Genomic DNA, 19,195 nt, shown 5'->3' on the forward strand with positions numbered 1-19,195 from the left:
TACCTATACATGGAGTATTAACCTATGTCTTTATCGGTACTTGGCATTGTCAGTCTTTTGTATTTTTTCAATGTGAAGGGGAAAAATGAAATCTTCTAGTTGTTTTCTCTGGGTTCAAATTGGTATGAGCCACAGTATCCAATTTTACTACTCCATATCTTTGTCCTTGCTCTTTCATTTTGTATGAAACATTCTTCTGATTCTCCACTTAACAACATCTATTTTTCCTTCATGACCCAACGCAAAAATTTCTCTGAAACCTCTGGTGGCCCATCTTCCTCCAAATCCATGTTGTAGTTGGAGTCATTGCCAACCACTTAATAAGCCAAATATCTTAGTTCTCTTGACTCATGCCTTGATGTATACTTCAATTAGGGTTCTCCTTTGTGTTTCAAGACATTTAGATCCTAATTAGGATAATGTTTATGTCAGTTGTCCTTGCAGAATTATTGATGCTCCCCTTTCATTCTCAAATGTCACCCTGTTTGGATAATGAATCAATGCTGACCCTTATAGGCTTTATTGGAGTATATTGACATCCCATGTTGGCCCATTTTTCTCCCTGGCAAATCTGAGATCTCTTAGACCACTGATATTTTCAACGTGCCTGACTTCCAATATTTGCTCAATAAATGTTTGCTTCTAGCCAGCCACTCCTTTGTCATGCAGAAGGAAGGTTTCCAGTCATATTTTATTCTCTTTTCATGGGGCCCGACTTGGCCCAAACCCAACTTCTCCTTGCCAGAGAGAAGTGTAAAGAACGCTTTCTCTGCAGAGACATAGCCCATTTTCTTATGAGCAACCGGCCAAGAGGAAGGTACCATGAAGACAGTAACTAAAGGAAAAGAAAGAGGCTGCTTTCTAATTTTACTTCAAGCTTTATTTAAGAGTGAAGTTTCATGAGATAATTAGATTAAGTCAGCGTGTTTCCAGCATGCAAAAAGAGGTACAAAGCCTTATGGATTACAGTTATTCAGAAAGCTATGAAGCAGACCAATGCATAAAAGGAATTGCTCTTCAAGGAAGGTTCCTTGCAGAATGAAAATAGTAATAATAATAATAAAGTGATATTGATATCCTTTGGTTGCCTTGGAAATACTAGTTCATCTGCTCCTGTAAGGTATTATGGTTCATCCCACTATATTAGGTTTAACAGAAAATCACATAACCAGCTATATTTTTAACCATGTCTGGGATTTAAAGCATTCACTGGGCTGTAGTGATAGTGGGTAAGCATAGAATTATGCATTTTAGTTTGTGCATTGATATGACTTCTCTGTTGGGTTGAGAAGGCAGAAAAGCCAGTGCTTTTAACTTACTCGATTTTTATTTGTGTGTATTAGAGATCTTTACTGTGCTCATCGCAGCTCTTGTATTTTTTCAGAGTGCTTTCAATTTCAAATTTTGGTCCCTCTGTTAAAATTCTGTATTGCCCTAAATATGTGGTCATGGTAACTATATCTCAAAACTTTCAGGGAAACCAGACATTCTCAATTTCTAATTTTTATCAACTGTATCTTTTTTTCATCATTTGATTTATAGATTGAGCAACTTATTGCAAAAGGGAAATTTGGGGGAATGGGAGAAGATATTAGCATTAATTAAACACATGGCATCACCAAAGAACTGTGTGAAGAACTCTTTACTTATTATTGTCTTTAATCCTTGAGATCTTAGAAACCCTTGATATTTAAAAAAAATATTTTGGGAAACTCTACTAGAAAATGATAGAGCTTTATATGAATCCTTTACATGAACAGTCACATAATCCCATGTTATTCCTATTACACAGTGGTGAATTGGTGAACACTACCTATAATTTAAAAGTGTCAAAATTCACAAGATTGGGTGCAGTTAAGTAAATGTGTTTGTGCTTTACCCGTTGGAGAGTTGGAGTCACAGCCAGGCACAGTGGCTCACACCTGTAATCCCAGCACTTTGGGAGGCCGAGGTGGGTGGATCACTTGAGGTCAGGAGTTTAAGACCAGCCTGGCTAACAATGCAAAACCCCATCTCTACTAAAAATACAAAAATTCGCCAGGCATGGTGGTGCATACCTGTAGTCTCAGCTACTTGGGAGGCTGAGGCATGAGAATTGCTTGAACCCAGGAGGCGGAGGTAGCAGTGAGCTGAGATCATGCCACTGCACTCCAGCCTGCGCCAGAGTGAGACTCCATCTCAAAAAAAAAAAAAAAAAAAAAAAAAAAAGAGTTGAAGTTATTGCCAACCACTTAATAAGCCAAATATCTTATTTTTCTTGACTTATGCCTTGATGTATACCTCTATTAGGGTTCTCCAGAGAGGCAGAATCAATAAAATATGTACGGATAAATGAGAAGAGATTTGTTAAAAGCATTGGCTCATGTGATTATCAAGGCTGAGAAATCCCATGACATCCTCAAGCTGGAGACCCTGGGATGCCAGTAGTGTGGCTCAGTCCAAGACTGAAGGCCTCAGATCTAAGGAAGCTTATGACAATCCCCATTCCATGACCAAAGACCTGAGAGCCTCAGGTGGGGAAAGGGGTTGCTGCTGTAAATTCTGGAGCCCAAAGGCTGGGAGCCTCAAGTTTTTGTCCAAGAACAAGAGAGGAAGAGTGTATCCCAGTTTGAGCAGATAGAATGACACATTCACCTTTTCTGGACTTGGAAGAATGAATGGTGCCTCCTCATATCAAAGGCAGATCTTTCCCACCTATTTTACTCAGACCCACATGCTAATCTCCTTGGAAAACCCCCTCACAGACACCTAAAAATAATGCTTTACCAAGTTTCTAGGTATTGCTTATTCCAGTGAAGTTGAAACCTAAAATTAACCATCACAGTACCCAAGGACTGCATATTTAGAGCAGAGATGGAAATGGAATCCCATTTGTGCCTCCTGCGCTTCCATTTATGTGGGATTCTTCAATTCCCACAGGACTAAAGCAAGTTTCCTTTGTCAGCCTGAACATCCCTGTCCCACCTCCTCCTCTCCATGGGTGCTGCTTCTGGGTACACACTCTTTCTGCCTTTTGTCCATTGATGTTATCCCACTGTTTTGCAACTCATCGTTAAGAGAGAAAGGTCAACAGGCCCTATGGCATGATCTTTAAAAGGCTGATAATGTCAAGATAAATGCATCCTCTTAAATCTGTTTTTAAAGGCCAGAACCATTCATGCATTTCTAGGAGAGGATAATGACATCAAAATTATTACCAGGAGCCAGTCCCTGTGATCATCAGGGGCAGCCAGGATTAACTGCTCAGCTGGACAGAAGCCTTTGCTACTACAAGCCTATGTTTCATCCCTGGTGGACTCAATTTTAGGGTATGAAGAGCAAAGTCATTCTCTCTGCACTCTGCAGCAAAACAGTATGTGCTCTATACAAATGAACAGATGCCCTCACTTGACGTAAAAAGTCTTATAAAAGTCTTTCTCTCTTAAAGTATAAATACACAGTGTGTGAGATGTATACATATGTATTATAATACAATAAATTATAGAGTAGATCCACTTTTTAGCTCAGTTACATAGCTTTTTTCATACTTGGATTTGAAATGAAACATATGGCTAAGGAGTTATAAGTTTCTTAGAATATTTGTGATCAAGGTTCAATGGCTCATATGCTTCTTAATTTCTTTTCTTTTCTTGAGAGAGTCAAGCTCAAGGTGACTGTGAAAGTCACTGAATGACTGAATCAGGTACCACTATTGGCCAAACATCCTGACAGGCATTTTATGTCTTGCTGATCTTCCGCAACAGTGATGGGGATGGCAATCTTTGGTGTTTTACAGATGAGAAACAGCAGAGGCCTTGAGAGGTTGAGCAACCTTCCTAAGCCTGTTGTGGGGTGGTGGGGTCGGGGGTGAGGGCGGGTGTGGTTTAACTCCAAGACCTGTGCTCTATTAATACACCCCTGCTTCAATCTGAACAGGATTATTCAAGGTTCAGAAACATGATGCTCTATCTAAATCAGTGTGTTTGCTCTAGAATCAGGAAAAGCACTCAAAAGTTGTGGGAATATGATTGGGCTTGTTGACAAAAGCGTGTTTTGATACCATCTCTTGAAAACTTAAATTTGAGATGATAATTTTTCATCTCCTATGATGATCTACCTAAATCAGGCAAGAGGGGGTCCAGGAGACCTAGGTGGGTTCCTTCTTGGGTTATAGAGAAGATAGGAGAGAAGGCAAGATCTAAGAGGAACTTCAGCAATGAATAAACATAAATGGGCTCAATTAAGTTATAGAATTAACTCATCATTTAAAACTGAAGATGTTCACTATTTACTAGTGAAAAACAGACCTTGACGTATTTGGGCTATGATAGCACCCTCAAAGGAATTATCCAGTAGTTTTAGTTAAGATTACCAAACAGGTTGAGGGACAGGAATAATGTTGGAAAGGGAATGTAATGCCAGAAAAATACATTCTCCAGGTCACAAGTTGAGAAGAGTTTTAGTGTAAGCTATGTGGGAAAAGGTAAAAATTGAAATGTAAAAGTTAGTGTTAGCTTCTTCATGGCCCTAAAAGTCCTATCATCACAGCAGAAGCTTTGTGGGCACTCTAAGAGTCAACAATTTTGTGGGTTTGCATTAGAGAAGTGGACAGTATGTCTAAATCAAGATGATGGCCCCACTGCTTTTGACCAGCACTGGCCCTTTGCAATACACTGGCTCATAGCTAAGTATGGCTCCCTTCTTATTTTGTCCACACCCAGGTATTATTTTTAGTTGCTTTTCCAGAGCAACGGCCTCCAATATTTGCAAGTGATGCAACTGGCTGGTAGAATCTTCTCTTGGGAGGGCTCCACAGCCAAAATCTCAAATGGTTGTCTAGAAACTTCAGTCGTACCTCACTTCATGCCAGATCAGTACCTTTAAAAGGTTTTCAGGAAATCATTATTTTAGAATTCCAGTTTCACTGAAATGCCACAAAGCATGAACTGTTTTGAAGTTTTTTAATAAGGAAAACTAGAATAGTTTTGTGAAAGATAGCTATATGTATAGATCCTTGATTGGTATACTTTTTCTATTAATTGGATTTGCATAGAACAGGTTTGTTTAAAAAGGAGAACACACTTGTAGTCAGTTTCACTATTGGGAAATACTGATTTCATATCTATGTCTCCTTGCTAAAAAATTGAGAGGTGTAAGAATTTGGCCAAATGTAACTCTGCAGCCTCTGCATTTTGTTAATAACATCACAGTACCTCATGGGGTTTTTAACACCATCATTAAGAGGAGCTCATTTGGTTCTCACCTTTATTACCTCATTTATCTTACTATCCCTGGGAGGCATGGACTCAGATATTGCTGCTTGTATTTACAGAAAAGAAACTCTGAGAGGTCAGCCAATATAAAGTGATGGTCAGCAAGATGGCTTTAGAGAGAACTCACCTCAGCCAAAAGCAGTCCAGCCTACCAGTGTTGAAAGTAGGATCCCAGAAGCTCTTGACACAAGGGTTCAAGGGAAGGGAGATTCTGTCAAATGACTGTCTCTGTCTCCTACTTGTTTCTCTCTACCACTTATTAGATACACTGTGTCACTGTGGACAAATTACTCAACTGTGACTCACAGCTTTCTCATCTGAAAAATGCAAAGCATTGTATCCGCCTCACTTCTGGAAAGAGATTCTTTCCTAAGAAAAATTAGCTCTGATTCTGAGTAGGGGTGAGGGGAAAAAAGTGAATGAGGGTCTGCAAAAGGGCATGAGGTCTCCTGAACATGGCTTCTGTAAGAAGAGTTGCATAGTCACTGCTTCAGCCTCAGGGCTTCCTTCTTTCCTACACTATATAGATTTTTAAAATGTAACTTCTATGTGCATGTCGTCTTTCCCCAATTTTAGATCCTAGACTCCCAGTGTACCCAGCTGGGGCAGACTTCAGATAATTATAGTTCAAACTCCTCTTATTATAGATGAGAAAACTGAGAACCAATGAGGGGATTCCAAGAAGAAAGCCAGTCTGTTGCATTTCCTTTCCTCTAGGAGAGGGGTCTCCAACACCCCCACCCTCTACCCCCATACCAGTCAGAGGCCTGTTAGGAACTGGGCCGCACAGCAGGAAGTGAGCAGCAGCAGGTGAGTGAGGGAAGCTTCATCTGCATTTACAGCCACTCCCCATGACTCACATTACCAGCTGAGCTCTGGCTCCTGTTGATCAGTAGCTGCATTAGATTCTCATAGGAGGTCAAACCCTATTGTGAACTGCACATGTGACGGATCTAGGTTGCATGCTCCTTATGATAATCTAATGCCTGATGACCTGTCACTATCTCCCATCGCCCCTAGATGGGACCATCTAGTTCCAGGAAAACAAACTCAGGACTCCCATTGATTCTACATTATGGTGAGGTTGTATAATTATTTAAATATTACAATGTAATAATAGAAATCAAGCACACAATAAATGTGATGCACTTGAATCATCCTGAAACCTTTGCCCCAACCGCCACCCCAGGTCCACAGAAATATTGTCTTCCACAAAACTGGTTCCTCGTGCCAGAAATGTTGATGATATGGTTTGGCTGTGTCCCCACCCAAATCTCCTATTGAATTGTAGTTCCCATAATCCCCATATGTTGTGGGAAGGAGCCCATGAGAGGTAATTGACTCATGGGAGTCGTTACCCCATGCTGCTGTTCTCGTAATAGTGAGCGCTCTTGAAATCTCAGGGTTTTATAAAGGGCTTTTCCTCCTCTCGTTTGGCACTTCTCCTTGTTGCTACCACATGAAGAAGGATCTGTTTGCTTCCCCTTCCACCATTATTGTTAGTTTTCTGAGGCCTCCCCAGCCATGCTAAACTATGACTTAATGAAACCTCTTTCCTTTATAAATTACCCAGTCCTGGGTATGTCTTTATTAGCAGCATGAGAACAGACCAATACAGTCGGGAACCGCTGCTCTAGGATGTTTTCTCCCATCATCTGCCTCTGTTTTTGAAAACTCTAGGTCTCTGGGAGGATTAAACTAGAAAAAAAGGGACATAGTAGATGCTGTTGAGTAGAGAACCATGGGAGTTGTATGAGAGAGGAAAGTGAGATTCCTCAAGTCTGGAAAGACAGTGGTGGTTCAGAGGAGACTTTGAGGCTTACATAATTTTACTCTAGTGCACATTTATTGCACAACTCACTTTGATGAAGAATCCTCAGCTGCATGGGGCCCCTAACCCGTGTCACTCTGTTCCACCTCAGTGGAAGACCCTTTGGCTTTCTTAGACAATTTCCTCTGTCTTCACTGGGACAAGTTTACTTATGAATGGGAGCCCATATTTGCTAGAATCTTAACCTCAGCCAGATTAGGGGAAAACTGTTATTCTTCTCTCAATTTAAAAGATATTTTCCTTCTGTGTGTACATGTATGTATACACACAGATATATATATTTATATGTAATATACACATTATATATACATACATACAATGTGTATATATATATTTCTATGTTTGTATATTTCTTTGTACATAAAAAAGCATAGAAGTACATCCTGGACAAGTTTATTTCCTCAGCCTTTCCCATATGGGTTCCATCTCTTCCCTGTCACCATCAATTCTGTCTTTATCTACAGCTTGAAAAGTAATCATCAAATCCATTTGTATCAACAAAGTTGCCTATCACTTGCTGAAAAGGCTGGTATTTTATGCATGTTTTACTTCTCTACAATCAAAAATATCTTAAGTTAAATGAAGACAGAAAAGGCATTCATGAATAGAAATGGCAGTGTCCTGATTTTATCATTTTCTACCTAGGTGCTTTACCCATTTGGTTTAAGTGGCACTTAGATTTTTTTTTTAATTATTCCCTTCTAAAAATGCAGTGAATTTGAAGCAAAAAATCCATCTAGTCCTATGTGAATGAACCTTGGGAAAATTGCTTTCTATTATCAATATTTTCCAGCAAGAGCCACAATGAGGAATGTGTCTCTTCTGAAGTATGTGCTGTTTCTCCTTGGAGTCCTTGCTTATTAATCATCCTGAAACTCTGAGCTATATAAACTAGTGTGAAGTCCTTCTTCAAGCTCTATGACAATGAGTAAGTTAGCTTTATTCTCTCCTTGACATTACTTGTATGAGGGAAAGTAGAGTAGAACCCAGGTGGAGGCATGTCCTATGTCACAGAGACCCTGTTTAGGACACTGGTGCCCTGATATAGAACTCAGCCAGTTCAATCAGAGAGAGGCTCAGAAGCATGACCACTTTACAGTAGAAAACATATTTAAAAGCAGTAAATATCAGACTTCCCTTTTTACCTTGACCTTGATATACAGTATGTATGTATATTTAAGACATTTTTTTCCATGGACCAGGGGTTGGGAGGGAAGGTTTTGGGATGGTTCAAGCATACATACTTACTGTATATTAAGGTCAAGGTAAAAGGGGAAGTCTAGCATTCTGTCATGTCATAGCTGACTTTTTGGGGGAGTGTATATATACATATGCTATATATATGATATCCTCTTTCTTCATGGTAATGATAATCATTTTTACTTTATGACCATCATCACAATCATCAATATCTTAAACACAATAATTATTATCACTATCACCATTATCATAGCTGACTTATTAAGCAATTACCCTGAATAAGACACTATTCTAAGCACTTTGCATATTTATTATTTACAGTCACTACCAGCCTGTAATATAATTATTCATGATTATCATTTTAAGAAATCTGAAGCTTAGAGACAAAAAGTTATCTGCTTTTAGAGGGAGGCCTGGGTATCATCTGTGGATGAGGAAGTAGCCTGTGAGGGCCCCAAAGTGCTTCTGGATATCTTCCAATACACAATATGCCACGCTGCTACTTCCTTCACCTGGCTCCCTTCCTCTGCTTCCCTTTGGCTTGGGATTTCTGGCAGTAGCTTTACCCCCTCCCACCCCCCACTGACTCCAGCTTGTGATTTGGCAGCCCCTCAAGCATGCACGGGTTTATAGTGAGGTCACATTGCCCTAGTACTCTCACTTAGGGCAACTGGTGACTAGGACTGCAGATCTTAATGTTACTTAATAGGCTCAACATTATTATCTTTTTACATAACTTAAATTTGGCTCACATTTCACATATGTGACTATGTCTAAGTAAAAATAAGTATATTATGTGTTCAGTCTGTGGCTAGGATTATGACAGTATAAGAAGTATCACCTCAAAAGGGGATGTTCTCCTTCTGGCTATGGAGGATTAGCTTAGATCAGATTGATCCTTTTGCAGAGAACCAGATAATGTGCATAAAATGATTTAAAAATATCCCAGAAGGGATTTTAGAGTAACTGAGGTTATGAAGCCCTAAGCAGCCAAGAGCCCAGATAGAAAGGAAGTGCAGAATAAGGTAGGAGTCATGTTCGCTGAGATAATGGTTGAGAATTTTCTAAAACTGATAAACACTAACCCACAGAGCCAATAAACTTGACGAACTCCAACAAGAATAAAATAAAATAAAACTACACATAGGTAAAACACAGTAAAACTGTTAAAAAATAAAAGTAAAAATTTTAAATATAGACAGAAGAAAAAAGAGACATTTAACCTTTAAAGAAAAAGACATAAAATGCAGACTTCATTCAACACAAATTATGTCTGTTGCCCACTTTTTAATGGGGTCTTTTTTTTTGCTTGTTGGATTGTTTAAGTTCTGTTTACATTCTGGATAGTAGGCCTTTGTTGCATGCATACTTTGCAAGTTTTTTTTTTTTTTTTGCCATTCTGTAAGCTGTCTGTTTACTTTGTTGACAGTTTCTTTTGCTGTGCAGAAACTCATTAGTTGAATCACATCCCATTTGTAAATGTTGGAGGGTTTTTTGTTGCAATTGTTCTTGAGGACTTAGTCAAAATTCTTTGCTAAGGCCATGTCCATTAGCGTATTTCTTAGGTTTTCTTCTAGGATTTTTATAGTTTTAGGTCTTACATTTAAATCTTTAATCCATCTCGAGTTTATTTTTGTTTACAGTGAAAGATAGAGGTTTAGTTTCATTCTGCATATGCACAGCCAGTTATCCAAGCACCATTTATTGAATAGAAAGTCCTTTCCTCATTGCTTATTTTTGTTGACTTTGTCAAAGATCAGTTGGTTGGTTGATTGGTTGTAGGGATATGGGTTTATTTCTGGGCTCTCTATTTTGTTCCATTGGTGTATGAGCCTGTTTTTATACTGGTACCATTGCTGTTTTGGTTACTGTAGCCTTGTTATATAATTTGAAGTTGGGTAATGTGATGAAGTCTGACTTTTATTTTTGCTTAGGATTGTTTAGCCATTTGGGCTCTTTTCAAGTTCCATATGAATTTTAGGATTGATATTTCCAATTCTGTGAAAAAAGACATTGGCAGTTTGCAAGGAATAACATCAAATCTGTAGATTGCTTTGGGCAGTATATTCATTTTAATGATATTGATTCTTCCAATATGTGAGCATGGAATGTTTCTCCATTTGTTTGTGTCATCTTTGATTTCTTTCAGCAGTGTTTGGTAGTTCTCCTTGCAGAAAATTTTCACCCCCTTGGCTAGATGTATTCCTAGGTATTTTTTTGTTGTTGTTGCTATTGTAAACAGGATTTTGTTCTTAATTTGTCTCTCAGGTTGAATATTATCGGTGTATAGAAATAGTACTGATTTTTGTACATTTATTTTGTATCTTGAAACTTTATTGAAGTTGTTTTTCAGTTTTAGGAGCCTTTAAATGGAGTCTTTAGGGTTGTCTAGATATAAAATCATGTCATCAGCAAAGAAAGATAATTTGACTTTTTTTCCTATTTGAATGCGTTTTCTTTCTTTCTCTTGCCTGATTTGTCTGGCTAGGAGTTCTAGTACTCAGTAGAATAGGAGTGGTTAGAATGGCATCCTTGTCTTATTCTAGTTATTAAGGGGAATAGGGGAATTGTTCTAGCTTTCACCCACTCAGTATGGTGTTGGCTGTGGGTTTGTCACAGATGGTGCCAATAATTTTGAGATACATTCCTTCAATGCCTACTTTCTTGAGGGTTTTTATCATGAAGGGATGTTGGATTTTACTGAAATCTTTCTGTGTCTATCAAGATGATCATATGATTTATGTTTTTAATTCTGTTCATGTCGTGAATCACATTTACTGATTTATGGATGTTGAACCAACCTTGCATCCCAGGAATAACACCTGCTTGATTGTGGTGAATTAACACTTTGATGTGATGCTGGATTCAGCTTGCTAGTATTTGTTGAGGATTTTCATATCTGTGTTCTTCAGGGATAGTAGTTTGTAGTTTTCTTTTTTATCGTGTCTTTGCTGGGCTTTAATGTTGAGCTGATGCTGATTTCATCGAATGAATTAAGGAGGAGTCTCTCCTCCTTGATTTTCACTTGATCTTAGCCAAAGGGCTGAGAAGCAGTCCTCCTCCTTGATTTTCTAGAATAGTTTCACTAAGGATTGGTACCAGCTCTTCTTCATATGTCTGGTAGAATTTGGCTGTGAATCCACCTGGTCCTGGGCCTTTTTTGGTTGGTAGTCTTTTAAAATGACTGATTCAATTCTGGCACATATTATTGTTCTGTTCAGGGTTTCTATTTCTTCCCGATTGAATATTTGAAGGTTGTGCATTCCTGGGAATTTATCCATTTTCTCTAGATTTTCTGCTTGTGTGCATAGAGGTGTTCATAATAATCTCTGAGTAAGTTTTGTGTTTCTGTGGGATTGGTTGTACTGTCATCTTTGTTGTTTCTGATAGTGCTTATTTGAATCTTCTCCCTTTTTTCCTTTGTTAATCTAGCTAGTAGTCTATTGATCCTTTTTATCCTTACAAAAAATAAACTTTGGTTTTCTTGTATAGATTTTTATTTTGTTCAGTTCTGAAAAGAAGACATACGACATTACTAATTATCAGAGAAATGCAAATCAAAGTTACAATGAGATATCATCTCAAGTCAGAATGGCTATTAAAAAAAGAAAAATAACAGATATTGGCAAGGCTTCAGAGATAAGAGAATGCTTATACACTGTTGGTGGGAATATAAATTAGTTCAACTACTGTGGAAAGCAGTTTGAAGATTTCTCAAAGGACTAAAGATGGAACTACTATTCAACCAAGCAATCCCATTGCTGGGTATATCTCCAAAGGAAAATAAATCATTTTTCCCAAAAAGAAACATATACTCGCATGTTCATTGGAGTGGTATTCACAATGGCAAAGACATGGAATCAACCTCAATGCCCATGATTGGTGTAGAATTTCAAAATTTCTGTGATTTGCTTTAATTCTTAAAAAATGCCATTCCATTTATTCTGCCTTCCATAACTTTTATTCAACTTTTATTTTAGATTCAGGGGGTACATGAGTAGGTTTGTTATATGGAATCAACCTCGATACCCATCAATGGTAGACTGGATAAATAAAATGTGGTACATACAAACCATGTAAAACTATACAGCAATAAAAAAAGAACAAAATCATGTCTTTTGCAGCAACAATGAGTGATGCTGGAGGCCATTATACTAAGCAAACTAACACAAAAGCAGAAATCCAAATACTACATGTACACATACATGGTAGCTAAACATTAGTTACACATGGGCATAAAGATGGCAACAATAGAACTAGGGACTACTGGAGGGGGTAAAGAAGGATGGGGCAAGGGTTGAAAACCTATTTATTGGGTACTATGTTTACTACCTGGGTGATGGAATCAATCATGCCCCAAACATCAGCATCATGCAATATATCCACGTAACAAACCTACTTATGTACCCCCTGAATCTAAAATAGAAGTTGAATAAAAGTTATGGAAGGCAGAATAAATGGAGTGACATTTTTTAAGAATTAAAGCAAATTACAGCAATTTTGAAATTCTATACCAGGTAAAATTATCCTTTCAGTGTAAAGACAAAATAAAGACATTTTTAGACAAAAAATGACAGATTTGCAGAAAACAAAATGCAAGTGAATTCTTTAGGCAAAGAAAAATGATCCTAGATTGAAGCAAGAAAATTCAGAAAGTAATGAGGAAAAAGTAGACATATAAATTAATATTGACCCTATAAAGTGATATTAAAATATGATGCTACTAATATTGTTTTGAGTTTAAAATTTATGCAGAATTAAAATACCACCCCCCCAAAAACAATGACATAAAATATGGAAAGGGTATCATTGGATTTGAAGCTTCTAAGAAGCTTGCATTGTTCAGGAAATGCCAAAAATATCTGAAAATATATCATCCAAATTGTTTAATATGAGGTAATGTAGATTTAAGGCAAAAAATATTACCAGCGGTAAACAGGATATTTTATAATGATAAAAGGGTCAATCCACTAAAAAGATATAACAGTTCTAAATTTGTATTCACCTTAAATCATAGACTTAATTTCAGTAAAGCAAAAATTGACAAAACTAAGTGAAGAATAGAGCAATCTATAATTATAGTAGGAGACTGTAACAATTCTCAACAACTGATATAACAAACTTTTTTTAATCCAGAAAACACAAAGCAGATTGTATATATACATATACATATACATGTATATATACACAATATATATATCTCTTCACAGTGATATTACACTGTAAGTAAATAACAGGAATGTAACTAGGAAATTCCCAAATGTATTCCCAAATGTTGGAAAATTAGGCAACGTATTTCTAAATAACCCATGGATCAAAGAAGCAATTACATTGGAAATTACAAAATATTTCTTGCATATGCCTACTTTGATCTGGGGCTTCTGGGATGCTGGTAATGTTCTATTTTTTAGTGTAGGACCTAGATTTTTGGTGGCAAACACATAGATGTATTTACTTTGTAGAAATGAATCAGATTATATACTTATCATCTGTGTACTTTTCTGCATGTGTTGTATACATCAATTTAAACATAGTAAAAAAATTATAAAGTGTATGCTTGGATTGTTTCATATAAGAAAATCTCCAAATACCTTCTATCTGCTGAAAACTGCTTGTGGGATTGACAAATTAAAACCAAACCAAAATAACCCTTCTCTCCCAGTATTCGGAGAGGGTGAATCAGTCAAAGATAACATTTTTGGTGTAAGAGACAATACAGAGAAACATTAACATGTTTACAATGTACAAATTAATGTAAATGGCTACACTATATTTCATTAAAATATATAATTTCACAACTAACGTTTTGTTCATTAAAGAGAATAATGGCAATGAGACTCTTTACACTAATTTTAAACCACTAAAATGTCTGAATCTTGGTGTTTGTAAAAAGAACCTAGAATTATGTGTGTCTGTTTTGAGCTGCTATAAAGGAACACCTGGAATTTTGTAATTTATAAAGAAAAGAGGTTTATTTGTCTCATAGCTCTGCTGGGTGTACACGAAGCACGGCATTAGAATCTCCTTGTGGTGATGGCCCCCAGAAGCTTCCAATCATGGTGGAAGGAAAGTGGGAGCAAGCATGTCACATGGTGAGAGAGCAAGCAAGAGATAGAGGAAGGAGTGTCAGTCTCTTTTAAACAACCAGAAATCATGTGAACTCATAGAGTGAGAACTCACTCATTATCATGGGGACAGCACCAAGCCATTCATGAGGGATCTACCCCCATGACCGAAACACCTCCCACTAGGTCCACCTCTAATACTGGAGGTCACATTTGAACATGAGATTTGGAAATGGCAAAATATCCATACCATATTACTTCTTCCCTGGTCCTCCAAATTTCATGTTCATCTCACATTCCAAAATACAATCATCCTTTCCCAATAGTCCTCCAAAATCTTAACTCATTCCAGCATCACTCAAAAGTCTAAAGTCTCATCTGACACTCAAGGCAAGCTTCTTCTACCTACGAGATTGTCAAATCAAAAATAAGTTATTTATTTCCTAGATATAATGGTGGTACAGGCATTGAGTAAACATTTCTATTTCAAAAGGGATAAATTGGCCAAAAGAGAGGAGTAACAAGCCCCATGCAAGTCTGAAACACAGCAGAGCAGACATTAAATCTTAAATCTCCACCATAATCTCCTTTGGCTCTGCTTCTTGCATCCTGGGAACATGGATATGAGGGATGGCCTCCTAAGACTTTGGGCTGGCCTGTCCCTATGGCTTTGCAGGGTACAGCCCCCACGGCTGCTCTCACAGGTTGGAGTCTATTGCCTGTGGCTTTTTCAGACTGAGGGCATAAACTGTCAGTGGCTCTACCATTATTTGGTCTGGAGGGCAGTATGACCCTTCCTACAGCTCCACTAGGCAGTGTGCTGGTGGGGACTTTGTATGGGGGCTCCAACCCCACACTTCCCCTCTGTACTGCCCTAGCAAAGGCTCTTTCTGAGGGCTCTTCCTCTGAAGCAGGCTTCTGTCTGAGTACCCAGGCTTTCCCATACATCCTCTGAAATCTGGGTGGAAGCTGCCAAGCCTCCTTCACTCTTGGGTTCTGAGGGCCTAAAGGCTTTGCACTATGTGGAAGCTGAAAAGGCTTACAACTTGTGCTATCTGAAGCATCTGGCTGGAGTTGTACCTGGGACGCCTTGAGCCACAACCAGGAAGTGGGGAGCAATGTCCTGAGGCTGTGCAGGGAAGCAATGCCCCAGTTCTGGCTCATGAAACTCATGAAACCATTCTTCCTTTCCAAGCCTCTGGGCCTGTGGTGGGAGACCTGCCTCAGAAACTTGTGAAATGCCTTTTAGGTCTTTATCCCGTTGTCTTGGCTATGAGTGCATGACTACCATTTAGTCATGTGAATGTCTCTAGCAAGTGGTTGCTCCACAGCCTGCTTGGACTATTCTCCTGAAAATGGTCTTTCCTTCTCTACTATGTGGCCAGGCTGTAAATTTTCCAGATTTTTACACCCGGCAGTCCTTTTCATTATAAATTCAAACTTTAAGTTATGCCTTTGCATGTGCGTCTAATTAACTGTAGGCTGTTAGAAGCAGCCATGCCATATCTTCAATACTACTGCTTAGAAATTTTCTTCTACCAGATACCCTAAGTCATCCCTCTTAAGTTCAAACTTCCATGGATCCCTAGGACATGGACACAGTGCAGCTAAGTTCTTTGCTAGCACATAACATGAGTAAACTTTATTCCAGATCCCAATAACTTCCTCATTTTCATATGAGACTTAATTAGCCTGGCCTTCACTGCCAATGTTTCTATCAGCATTTTGGTCACAACCACTTAACAAGTCTCTAAGAATTTCCAAACTTTCCTTCATCTTTCTTCCTGCCTTCCTCTGAGACATTCAAACTCTTCCAACATTTGTCAGTTACCAAGTCCCAAAGCTGCTTCCACATTTTCAGGTATCTTTATAGCAGTGCTCCATACCACAGTACGAATTTTCTGTGGTAGTCTGCTTTGCATGGCTATAAAGGAATATTTGAAATTGGGTAATTTATAAAGAAAAGAGGTTTATTTTGCTCACAGTTCTGCGGAATGTACAGAAAGCGTCTCACCAGCATCTGCTTCTGGTGAGAGCCTCAAGAATCTTCCAATCATGTTGGAAGACAAAGGAGAAGCTGGTCAAATGGTGAGAAAGGGAGCAAGAGAGCAAGGAAGAAAGTGCCAGGTTATTTTATTTTAATTAATTAATTTATTTTGAGATGGAGCCTCATTCTCTCACCTAGGCTGGAGGGCAGTGGCACAGTATCGGCTCACTGCAACCTCCACCTACTGGTTTCAAGCAAGTCTCCCACCTCAGCCTCCTGAGTAGCTGGGATTACAGGCATGTGCCACCACACCTGGATAATTTTTGTATTTTTAGTAGAGACAGGGTTTCACTACGTTAGCCAGGCTAGTCTTGAACCTCTGACCTAAAGTGATCTATCCACCTCAGCCTCTCAAAGTTCTGAGATTACAAGTTTGAGCCACCACATCTGGCCCCAGGGTCTTTTAAACAGTCAGGTCTCACATGCACTCAGAGTGAGAACTCACTCATTACCTTGAGGACAGTACCAAGACATTTATGAGGATCCACCCCCATGACTCAAACACCTCCCACTAGACCCCAACATTGGAGGTCACATTTCAACATGAGATTTGGAGGAGGAGAAACATCCAAAGCAAATCAAATTAGCTTTTTGCAATCAATGCAATGAATACATTTACCGAGTGGTAATTGAAATTCCCAGCAAACTGCAATGCGCTGGAAATATAGAGTTAATGAAATGGTGGGTGTGGTCCTTCCTTAAAAAGGTAATCTTTCTCATGTAGTTGTAAGGCTTTTCTTTGTTTCTTCTAATTTCTTAGGACAAATTGTGCAATTAAGAACAGAAAGATTGCCTGTATTATGGGAAAGGCTGGCTACAAAGCACTCTGGATGCTTTGCATGTATATGCTCTGAGCTGCTTTGAATCCTGGTGTCTGAAAGCCCCAGCCTGTTAAAGCTCTCAGATCAAGCTATGGCAGCAAACTCCAATGCCTCTCCCAAAGGATTCTCCTTTTCCATCCATCCCACCCTTCTCCAATGTCTACTCCAAGGTGAGCAGAAGTAGACTCCAATGTCTACCTCTACTCACCTGGAACTCTGATGTCTACTTCCACTCACCTGGAAACTACCTTCTCTGAGGAGCTCCCATTCTAAAAATGATCCTCCCCACATCCAACGTGGTTGACCTGAAAGAATATCTGATTTGTTTAAATAAAAAGCAGCATTCACAATTAGATCCTATGCCAACAACATGTAGCCTAGGACTTGTCCACAGAAATTCTTAACAGTGGATGTTCTTAGGTAAGATTTCAGACCTTAGGCTTCAGAAATTATATGCAAATTTTGCATATATGTGCTCATTTCTTGAAGAAATGGTGAAATTGAGACTTTAAGCTTCCTTCAGACTCTCAAGGAAGTCTCTGACACAAAGAATTGTATGTACCACAGGCTTAGAAGAAATAGCTGGAGACCTGTGGCTTGTAAATCCTTACTTCTCATCAGTCACTTGGCCTCTGGCAATTGCCTTCCTCCTTAAGCCTTAGTTTTCAATTTGGATAACTTCCTCTCAAGTTCATTCAAGATCTAGCTATTAACTTTCTTAGGATTTGTTCATATTTTCAGTGTTCTCCTCATCATGCTCCTTGTTGACAACTCACATTTTATAAATTGTATCAGTCATTGAAAATATACTATTTGGGACAAATTCCATTTGCTTTTAAGGAGCTAAAAGGCAATTGAAGAGGAAACTAACAACATCCATGCAACTTACATCAAGTCATCAGCTTCATGACCCAACCCCAGCATGATGTCAGTTCCAAAGACCAATGGCAGCAACAAAAAATAATCAAGTATTGTCTCAGAGATTTTGTTCTTAGAAAAAGTGTCATTATGCGTTTATATACTTCTTCATTCCAGTTTGTTGTTTGTTTTTTGTGTTCTGTGTTTTCTTGGTCACTAGAAGGGATCACTACACTGACGTTAGTACATCACCTTTTACTCTTGGTACATACATGTGTTCATAATTATTGCACATACTATATGTGTCCTTTGCAACCTGCTTTTTAAATTATATTTTGAAATATATTCATGTTCATATATGTAGGTATAGTTTATTTATTTGATCTTAAGGATTACATTGTATAAATGTACCATAATTATTCATCCATTTTCTTCTTTGACATGTTTGCCCAATTAATTGCAAGAATTTGCTGATGTGAATAGATATCTTTGTTTTTCAAATATGCATTTCTCTGAATTACAAGTGAAAATGAGCATCTAGTACTTGCTTGGGTATCTTCTACTGTGAGTTTTTAGTTTATATTATTTGCCTATTTTTTATCGATGTGTCAGAGTTCTGGATACTAATATTATATCACTTACGTGCCCAGCAAATATCTTCTCCCAGTCTCAGACATTTAACTTTGCTTATACAGACGATTTAAAATGTTAATATGTCACATTTATCTACTTAACTAACTTTTCCTTGATAGCTGATAGATTTTGTACCTTATTTCATTAATCCTCCTCTGTGCTAAGATTATAAAAATATTATACTTCTCTCTAAATTTTATAACTTTTCTTTTCACATTTTGGTATTTTATCTGTATGAAATTCTTGAATTGTATTAATATGAAGTAGGGATCCAATTATTTCCCACAGCCAGTTGAATTACTAAAATTTGTTAAATAGTCTATTCTTAAGTCCGTATTAATTTTAATGCCACGTTCTTCGTATTCCAACTTCGCACATAATGCATGTGATTCTAGGCTTTCCCTTCTGCCACTGGTCTAGTTGTCTACAACTTATACTTGTATAGGTCCTAATATCATCTGGCATGATTAGTCATCATTCCTTATATT

The 19,195-nt window shown here is 38.1% G+C and overlaps 1 protein-coding gene and 1 long non-coding RNA gene across 2 annotated transcripts in view; one reads left to right on the top strand and one right to left on the bottom strand.

Moving 5' to 3' along the window:
* The window catches only part of LOC134758517 (uncharacterized), a 67,943-nt gene extending 62,111 nt beyond the window's left edge, over positions 1-5,832 (bottom strand). Inside the window, exon 1 of the long non-coding RNA XR_010133776.1 lies at positions 5,380-5,832. This is a non-coding gene — a long non-coding RNA (uncharacterized lncRNA). The remainder of the gene's footprint in view (positions 1-5,379) is intronic.
* CA10 (carbonic anhydrase 10) overlaps positions 1-19,195 on the top strand; it is a 541,322-nt gene that overhangs the window by 124,085 nt on the left and 398,042 nt on the right. The gene's annotated exons all lie outside the window — the stretch shown is intronic.

Source organism: Gorilla gorilla, chromosome 4, assembly GCF_029281585.2.
Source record: "Gorilla gorilla gorilla isolate KB3781 chromosome 4, NHGRI_mGorGor1-v2.1_pri, whole genome shotgun sequence".
In the NCBI taxonomy this organism is placed as follows: Eukaryota; Metazoa; Chordata; class Mammalia; order Primates; family Hominidae; genus Gorilla; species Gorilla gorilla.